This window comes from Trichosurus vulpecula, chromosome 3 (assembly GCF_011100635.1).
Source record: "Trichosurus vulpecula isolate mTriVul1 chromosome 3, mTriVul1.pri, whole genome shotgun sequence".
Taxonomy (NCBI): Eukaryota; Metazoa; Chordata; class Mammalia; order Diprotodontia; family Phalangeridae; genus Trichosurus; species Trichosurus vulpecula.
Window position 1 is genome coordinate 292,313,788 of NC_050575.1, and position 10,051 is coordinate 292,323,838.

The 10,051-nt window shown below is 41.6% G+C and overlaps 1 pseudogene; it reads right to left on the reverse strand.

Annotated features, from left to right (window-relative positions):
- Window positions 1–3,755: 3,755 nt before the first annotated feature.
- On the reverse strand, window positions 3,756–4,165 carry LOC118844907 (annotated as a pseudogene).
- Between the last annotated feature and the right edge of the window lie 5,886 nt (window positions 4,166–10,051).

The window sequence follows — 10,051 nt, forward strand, 5'->3', positions numbered from 1 at the left end:
ACTGAGAAGGGTTGCTATTGCGTTCATCATGCAAGGAGTGCCCTCTTTCTCCATGCCAACACTTCTAAAGCAAAGCAAGTGTCCCTAATTTTGGGTTCTGAACCTCCCTTCCATAACACTGGAGTAAGACAAAAGGCCTTGGAAAATAGTGCCCCTCAAATCTTTCTTCAAGGCTATTTAAACATGACCAGTTTCTTTAACCAACCTTCATACAGCAAATCCTGGACGCCTTTCACCATCCTGGTTGTCTTCCTCTGTATGCTCTCCAGCTAACCAGTGACCTTCCCAAAACGGGCCTCCCAGAACTAAACAGAACACTCCAGGTGTGCTTCTGACCAGGGCAGAAGATAACAGGACTTTAGCCAGGATTTCTGCCAGTCTTGCGGACATGTAACACTAGGTCCCCAGATCTGGTTCTCAGTACTTGGTGGTGGGAAAATCTATCAGTCCCAAGGATCCTAGGACACCTGGGCTGTGGGCACCACCTGTACAGTCCGCCAAAAGGTCATCTAAAAGAGAGAGGAGATAAATCTCAATTAACATAATAACAACTGACATTTCTTTAGCCTTTACTGTTTAGGCTTTTAGCTGGATTGCTAAAGCCCAGATGTTGCATCCTGGGGACAGAAGCAACAATGACATTTATTAAATGCCAACTAGAGCTGGGCAGAAGAGGAAGAAATGGAAAAGAAAATTTGTCCACTTCAGTACTTCCCTAAAGCTCAGTCTTGCCCATCCTCCTCTTGGCTGTGGCAGTAATTTTCATCCTTTACATCTGCCTTTTTGCTCTGGTTAGTTACACCAGCTCACGTTTATTTCAGTCTTAAAATACATAAATCACTTTACCCAAAACCATAGGAGATAGGTATTACAGGTATTGTCACTCCCACTCTACAGTTGAGAAGACCGAGGGAACTTATGTTCTAATTCATTCCATGCTCAGAGGAGAAGTGTAGTTCCCCTTTGCCTTGGCCACTATGTCAGGACGTGTTGAGTTTCTGCCCCTTGGAGGTTTCTAAGCAAAGGCTACATAACCACTTCTCTACCATGGTGGAGAGGGGATTCTTTTGTGGGCATGGGGTGGACTGGATGGCAACCAAGGTCCTTCCCAACAATGAAATTCTTTGGTTTTTCTTCATAAAAAACGTTTGTTGTTATACATTTCTAGAAAGCACATTCTCAGTTGCAAAATTTTTACTCATTACAGTAAGCACAGCACTTTCCCATAACCCCTATGGGTTGGAGCAGTGACTCAATCACTGTCACCCAGGAGAAAATGAGTAACCTAAACATGAGTGGCCACAGCAAAGGGGAACTGGGCTGTTCCTCTGAGGGTGGAAGGGGTTATAACATCTCAAACTCCCCAAGCACTTGCTTAAAGCTTTTTCGTTATGCCAGACCACCTTACAAGCTAGTCACAGAAAAGAACAGAGTTGGGAGAGAGGGAGGGAAGGAATTCAGGGATTTCATTCAAATAGCTAGGGTTTATTAGCCCCGGACTAATCAAACAACTAATTGGAATTCTGTTCTCCTAAGTCTTTTCCAGATTGCCTTGTGAATATAACCCCCACAGAAGTCTTGTGATTTAGTGAAAATAATTCTAGAACTGCAGTCAGGAGAGATTTGGGAGTGAATCTTGCATCTGATACTTACATCATAAAAATGTTAATATCATTTTTTAAATTAAGAAAAATCTATTTTCTCTCCTACCGCTTCCCACACATCAAAAAAAAAAAGGAAAGAAAAACAAAATGCTAATTTAATAAAAATACATCATCATGCAAAAGAAATTCCTGCATTGGTCAGGGTACCCCCAAGTATATGTATATGCAATACATGTGCATATATGTATGCACGTGCATATATACATATGTGCATGTGTGTATGTGTATGTGTATATATATATATATATGTATATGTATATGTATATGTATATGTATATGTATGGCACTTAGGTGACTGGACCTGGAGTTAGGAAGACCTGATTTCAAATCTGGCCTCAGACACTTACTATCAGTGTGACCCTGGGCAAGTCACTTAACCCTGTTTGCTTCAATTTCCTCATCTGTAAAGTGAGCTAGAGAAGGAAAAGACAAACCATTGCAGTATCTTTGCCAAGAAAACCCCAAATGGGTCACAAAGAATTGGACGCAACTGAAACGAGTGAACAACAACAAAATCAATGGACGCTGTGAGTCCATCACCTCTTGTTCAGGAGGTACGCAGAGCCTGTCTTCTGGAATTGGGTTTGGTCAAATTAAGTTTACAAGCATTTATTAAGTACCTACTGTGTGCCAAGCACTGTGCTAAGCACTGCCGATACAAAGAAAGGCACAATACAATCCTTGTTTTCAAGAAACTCGTAGTCTAATGGGAAGACAATATGCAAGCAACTATGTAAATATAATAAGATATAATGATAATAAAAGATAAATTAGAGTAATTATATACATATATAAATATATTATATAAATTAGAGTCCCAAAGGGAAGGTGCTAAGGTTAGGGAGGATCAGGAAGGGCTTCTTGCAGAAGGTGGGACTTCAGGGGAGACTTGAAGGAAACAGGAAAGTCAGAAGGTTGAGGTGAGGAGGGAGAGAATTCTAGGCATGGGGAATGCCCAATGAAAATGCCCAAAGGCAGGAAATGGATTATTATATATGTGAGGAGCTTCAAGAAGGCCAATGTCATTGGATCTCAGAGGCCATGGAGAAAAGGAAGGCATAGGTCTGGAAAGGTAGGAATGGGTCAGGCAATGAAGAATTTTAAAAACCAGAGGATTTTATAGTTGATCTGAGAGGTAAGAGGGAAGTGCTGCAATTTATTGAACAAGGGAGGACATGGTCAGATCTGTGCTTTAGGAAGATCAATTTGGGAGCTAAGTGGGGGATGGATTAGAGTGGGGAGAGATTTGAGGCAGGGAGACCAACCTGCAGGCTAATGCAACCATTGAAGTGTGAGATGATGAGGACCTGCACCAGGGTAGTTGTAGCGTTAGAGAGAAAGAGATGCATGGGAAAGATGGAGCAAAGACAGAATCAACAGGATTTGGCAACTGATTGGATGGGGAGGGGAGTGAGAGTAAGGAGTCCAGGTCAATGTGTCGATAATAGTTCTTAAGTCTTTTAAAGTTGTTTTTCTTTATGATGTTGTTATTACTGGATAAATCTGTTCTCCTGGCTTTGCTCATTTCACTTTGTATCAGTTCATATACATCTTTGCAGATTTCTCTGGGTAGATTTTTTTCACAGTAGATAGAGCACTGGATCTGGAGTCAAGAAGAACTGAGTACAAATCTAGCCTCATGAGTGTACTAGCTGTGTGACCTTGGGCAAGTCATTTAAGCATCTACTTCCTAGGGCTGTTGTGAGGCTCAAATTTGATATTTGTAGAGTACTCAGCACAGTTCCTGGTACATAGTAGGAGCTTAATAAATGCATGTTCCCTTCCTTCTCTGAAACCTTTTCTTTTGTCATATGATACTTAACAATCACTTAAACTTTCTGAGCCTCAAAGTCCTCAGATGTAAAATGATGACAAGAATACTTGTAATGCACATCTTCTAGGTTTGTAAGGAGAGTGATGTGAATGTGAGTGTCTATCATTAAGCTAGGCAAAAGAGGGAAATTGTCATGATGATCTGAGATCTTGAAGGCCAGGTATCCTAGGATCACAGTTTTTGAGCTCAGAGGGGCTTTTTTTTTCTTAGTAGAGTCGTAGCGGCTTTACTGGGGACAGACAGAAAGTGCCAGGAGATTAGGAGCTGGCATTGGAGCCCTTCTTGCCAAAGGTGGCCACTAATCATGGTTGTCTTCTTCTTCTCCTTCTCCTCCTCCTCCTCCTCCTTCTTCTTTCTTCTTCTTCTTTTCATCCAGTTTGGTCATCTTGGGAGTCTGACCCCTCATTTTTTCAGCTCAGGCCAGAGAGCCATAGGCTTTACCTCCTAGCATCTGGCCAGCCACTTCCAAGGTGGACAGAGACTCTACCTTGCACTGCCCCAAGATGGCTTCATCCTCCAGCGGGGAGCCCCCTAGAAGCAGGACCTGATCCTGGGGGGGGAGGGCGATGCCCTCCAGGGACGCCACATGGGCCTTGATCTGGGTGAGGGTCTCCTGCCGGGTTACCTCGAGGGTGTGATGAATCTGGGCGGGGACCAACAGCTGCATGGTGGTGACTCGGGCATGCTAGCCCTGCTTCCGCCGTGGTGAAGATGGACACCAGAAAGAGCTGGAAGGGGCTTTTCCGACAACCCTCTTGTTTTACAGATAAAGAAATGTGGGCTCCCAAAGGTAAATTGACTTAGCCTTGGCAGGAAAACAATCACAGCTTCAGTGTAAGTTACTGCAAAATCCCCTTGCTCTCAGTACTTTCCAAGTCTCTGTTTTTCAAACTGCACTTCTGAGAATTATCACCCAGCTCATTAGCAGCTCCTTAACACCTTGACGATTTCATTATCCCTTATTTAACAACTTTGATAGTCACATTCTTCCTTCCCTTTTCTGCTAACCTCTTACTTTGTCTTACCAACTACCTTTTGCTTTTCTTCCTACTCAGGTCTTTTTTTTTTTTTTAAAGCACATCTCTTTATTAATTTATTTGATACTCACTGTATTTACTGAGGGCCCTCTCCAGTCATCATGATCTTTATCTTGCCACTGGACCCAGATGGCTCCAGAGAAGAAAGTGAGGATGGTAACTCTGCACAGCCCTGCCTCACTTAAATCCAATTCACTTGAATGTCATGGCATGACTTCCCTGATATCATGGTCCTCTTCAAGAACGAAGGATAAACAACTACAAAGGTATTTACTAAGTATTATATGCATGGCCTTGAGTAAGTTCCTGCCCTTGAGAAGCTTATATTCAATCATATGGAAACAAGATTCACACAGATGAATCAGTACTAAATAAATACATACAAAATATCCCTTTAGACTGACCCATTCTCATCCCTTATGGATTTTTGTATTTTTATTTCTATCCTCTGAAGGAAGTTGTACATGAAGAAAGAATGAGAAAGAAAACACTCGGGTTGAAAAAGAAGGAAATTATTCAAACTGTTTGGAGGACTCTGGGATTGTGAAGAAAGCTGAAGATTGAATTTTGGGAGGGCGAAATTTGGAAGAACTTGAGAAAAAGTTGAAGGTGAGACACTTAGGGTAATGTAGGGCTGCCTGCTAAGAAGCATCTAAGAAACTCCAAGTGATTCAGCTCTGTCACTGAAGCAAGGACTCATTGGATTATACTTATAACCCAATTCCCAGGGGCCGCATAAAGCATCTTGTACTCTCCCCTACTATAGAGGTATGTATCAACCCCTCTTCTCTTTCCCTGTGCTATCCTTCATCCTGCTCTTCAAATGCCTCTACCCATTTGGGGAAGTAGCTCCCTATGCCATGCATGCACACTAAACCTTGAGGTTACTATGTTCTGCAGTAATCTCCTTTTCCTTTGGACTCCAGCAGTTTTAGGGATTGTGCAAAGAATGCAAAGATGGATCTGGTGGAGCCATGAATGAAAGGATCTCTCCTAATGCAGATGGGAAGTGATGGGTTACAGCCAGAGATCTTCCATTTGGCCTCTAACCCAGAGATTCTGGTTCTAGTTCAATCAATCAGTAAACATTTAATAAGCACCTATTTTGTGCCAGGCACTGTGCTAAGTCCTGGGGATACAAAAAGAGGCAAAAGACAAGTCTCTGCCCTCAAGGAGCTCATGGTCTACTAGGATAAGCAATATACAAGCTAGTATATACAGACAAGGCATATATGGGAAAAATGGGAAATAATTAACTGAAGGAAGGCATTAGAATTAAGAGGGGTTGGGAAAAGCTTCCTGTAAAAGGTAGGATGTTAGGTGGGACTTTAAGAAAGTCAAGAAAGTCAGTAGGCAGAGTCTATTCCAGGAAAACATTCCAGGCATGGGGGACAGACAGAGAAAATGCATCCTGTTGATATTACAGCCATGGAACAGAAGTGAAGAAGATAATTGGAAACTCTCACCAATGGTAAATAACAGTAACAACTCCATAATTATCTTATTATTATGTGAGAAAAATGATTTATTTGTTCGGCAAAAATTATCAGACATTTTAAACCTCACCTTATGTGATTAAAGGTTGTTGTCCACCCACAAAATGTTGCCTGAACCCAGTAACTCTCTGGTAATGCTGGAGACGTTACAAGGGATTTTGGGTTCCTTCTAGGGCATTCTCATTTTGGGTTTCCACCGCCAGGACTTATGACGGGTCCCCCTAAATTCCAGCTTCTCTTGTGTTTTGGCTTTGCTCAAATTTTATTGCATATTTACTTTTATCTATCTCAATTTACATTGCTTTCAAGCTGCCCCCTCAGCAAGATTGCTTAACTGCATATCTGCTGGGAGTGTGCCCGTGTGTGTGTGTGTGTGTGTGTGTGTGTGTGTGTGTGTCTGTGTGTGTGTCTGTGTGTCTGTGTGTACACCCTTGTCTAAATCCTATATAATGTAAAACTTTTAGAGCCTGGAGGGGAGGCAGCCACACCTCCTTTCTGGTTCTCTCTTCTCTATCAATTGTTGTTCAATCATTTTTTTAATCATGTCCAACTCTTGGTGACCCCATTTGGGGGCCTCTTGGCAAAAATATTAGAGTGGTTTGCCATTTCCTTCTCCAGCTCATCTTGCAATGAGGAAACTGAGGCAAACAGGTTAAATGACTTGCCCAGAGTCCCACAGCTATTAAGTGTTTGAAGCCAGATTTGAACTCTGGAAGAGGAGTCTTCATGACTCCAGGACCAGTGCTCTATCCACTGCATGACCTAACTGCTCCTCTACCAAATAACCTAATAAATTTCTTTCTAATACTATTTCAGATTTTGGGGTTTGTTCTCAGGAGCAACTGCTTCTGGGAGAAGGATGATTCCCTCCCTTGAGGGAGCAGGGTATGGGGTGGACCTTCTCCACCCAGGTACTGAGCTGATTACTTGAGACAAACAGAAAACTGATAAATTCCTGGAGAAATGGCTCCTGAAGGAGTGGTCTAATGGAGCCAATGTTGACATGCTGAACACCTCTGAGTTCTGAGATTTATTGTTACAGAATCAGCTAAATTTATTAGAGGCTTCAGATAGGGACCACCTCTCTTTGTCCCTTTTAGATGGTTGAGATGGGCAGTTATTTGTATCTAGCCCCATAAAGATGAATTCCTGTTGTAGCCTGTTCACTGATGAGGATCTGCAAGGCAGAGGGTGAAATTCCTAAAAAAAAATGAGTTTGATAGATTGGATTCATGTCTTTCCTTACCCTTCCCCCTCCCAATCCCTGCAACTGCCACATGCTATGCCCACTCTGCCTCTTGGACAACTAGATCCTGACTTCTTGGTGGAGCCTTACATTAGCTATGGATTCTTTTTCCCCTCTCCCAATTAGAGATAGTTGTGCCTTGGGCAAATACTGCTGTAAGTGTGACTAGGTGCTCTGGGAATGAGGGGAGGAGTCACAGAGTCTGTTGTCTGGACCGGTGGGCTGAGGACAGTCTGATGCATCTTTTGAAACAGATTTTCTAAGAAAAATAAAATTTGATGGCCAGCCTATGGGGATGTTTTAAAACTGTACAGAGAAATTTAGCACCAAACTAGTAGGTCTCCTTCAGCCTGACCCAGGCATATGGCATTTTCTAAAGACTCTGCTCCATTTGAATAATTCCCAGGAGGTTACAGGACAGCAGACCATAGCAGGAACAGGTATCTTGGGCTCCTGGAAGTCATTTTCTAGGCCATCCTTTTCAGCAGCCTACATGCATGTTACTCTGCGTAGGGAAAAATGGAAACTCTTAGTTACCTGAACTATCCCATGTAAATGGCACTAAAGAATATTGGGTTCCCAAGGGAGTGAAATATACTTCTTCTCTAGTGATGGGGATGAAGCTTGAAGTACTTAGGCATACCAGCTCCCTTTACAACTCTGTGTTGTCCTTAAGGAAGGTAGATGGTCCTTCAGAGCTTATACTGGACTACAAGGAGCTAAACAAAGTTATCATACCCATTACTACAACTGGCCTTGACCCCAGCAATGTCATAGACCAGGTAGCCCAGGCCCAGGGTGAGTGGTATGGAGTTACTGCCATCACTAATGCTTTTCTCAGGAGCAATTTGTTTTCACCTGGGAAGGAGTCTAGTATATATACTTCTATTGTTTTCCCCCAAGGCTACCTGAACTCTCTGTCATATAAACATTGGTGGATCAAGGGATGTAATGGAAATGTAAATTTGAAGATCTTCCCATCTATTAATAGGCCCGTGTGGCCTGCTTACATCACAGGAGGACTAAGTCACATGTGGTGGGAGGAGCTTGCTGAATGAGTGGAACTGGAAGAGTGGAGCAGGAAATGCTCAGAGCAGGGAGGAGACAGCTAAGATTTGTGAGTGTTTGATTGCGGGAAGGCCCCAGCAGAGTGGGGGGAAGTGATAATGTGCTTTAACTTCTTTTTTGCTTGGATGGATTGGACTCACTGGTTTTGGAATTGGGCTTTCTGGTGTCTGAATAAATGTCAGCATGTTCATAGCAATAGCGACTGTTGGGAACGTTGCCTTAGCGATACAAGGAGCTGATGTTGTCAGGAGGTACCTTGATTTCTGACAGCATGAGAAAGTTGATACTGTCACTTTATAACTATGGTCAATATGGACTTACTTGGAAGAAAGGGGGAAGAAATCTAAAAGAGGGCTTCCCAACACATTGATGACAAAATATTGACCAGGCCAGATGAGGTCATGGAAGCAGAGGCCTTAGATTAGATGGCAGTCCATATGAGGGACAAAGTGCTAGCATGTACATAGTGTACATAGACTACATAGACTAAACTACTGACGTTCATTCCATGGTGATTTCAGAAGGAAGCCTAGAGACTTGTTGGAGACTTCAGGCTTTAGAGAACCCAAATTCTCCTTGCAGGTATCCCAATGTTACTCACTTCTTAAGTCACCCATAAGTTGGCCTCTTTGAATAAGGGCCCTGAATAGGCTATAGCTCTGGAAGATCTGAAGTTATTTAGCAATCTCTTCTCTCTGGCCCTTACGGCCCTAAAGGGCCTATGTTTCTAGAGGTTTCTTTCCATAAAGACTAGGATGAATGGAATCTTTGGCAGGCACCAAAGGGTGGCCAGATGATGTAGCTTTTAGGTTTCTGGAGCTGCAAGTTCCCCAAAGTGGTTAATCACTATGCCACTTTTGAAAAGCAGTTGCTCAACAATTAACAACTCTAGTAAAGTTGCAGTATATGAAATAAACCCACTCAAATCATCAGCATTTTTATATATTACCAATAAAACCGAGCAGGAAGGGAGAGAAAGAGAAATTCCATTTAAAAATTTATAGAGGAAACTATATCTTGCTAAAAGGTACCATAAACAATGAAGTAATATCAATTCTAAACAAGTACAACAAATGGCTTAGAATCCAAATTCTTAAAGGAAAAGTTAAATGATTATAGGAGGAAATAGACAATAAAACTATACTAGTAGGGGACCTCAACTTTCTAAATCTAACCATAAAATAAACAGCAAAGAAGGTAAGGAGATGAATAGAATCTTAGAAAATTTAAATATTATAGACATGTGGAGAAAACTGAATGGGAATAGAAAGGAATATACCTTTTCTCAGCTATAGATGACACCTTCACAAAAATTGACCACATATCAGAGTATATAAACCTCTCAAACACGTGCAAAAAAGCAGACAAATTAACTTCACCCTTACTAGGTCATAATGAAATAAAATTACATTCAATAAAGGGCTGTGAAAACATAGATTAAAAATTAATTGGAAACTAAATAATCTAATCCTAAAGAATGAGTGAACAAATGAGAGAACAAATCATTGAAACAATCAATAATTTCATTGAAGAGAATTACGAGACAACATATCAAAATTTGTGGGATGCAATCAAAGAAGTGCTTAGGGGAAAATTTATATGTCTAAACATGTACACAAATAAAAGAGAGAAAGAACAGATCAATGAATTGGCATGCAATAAAAAAAACCTAGAAAAAGAACAAATTAAAAATCTCCAATTAAACA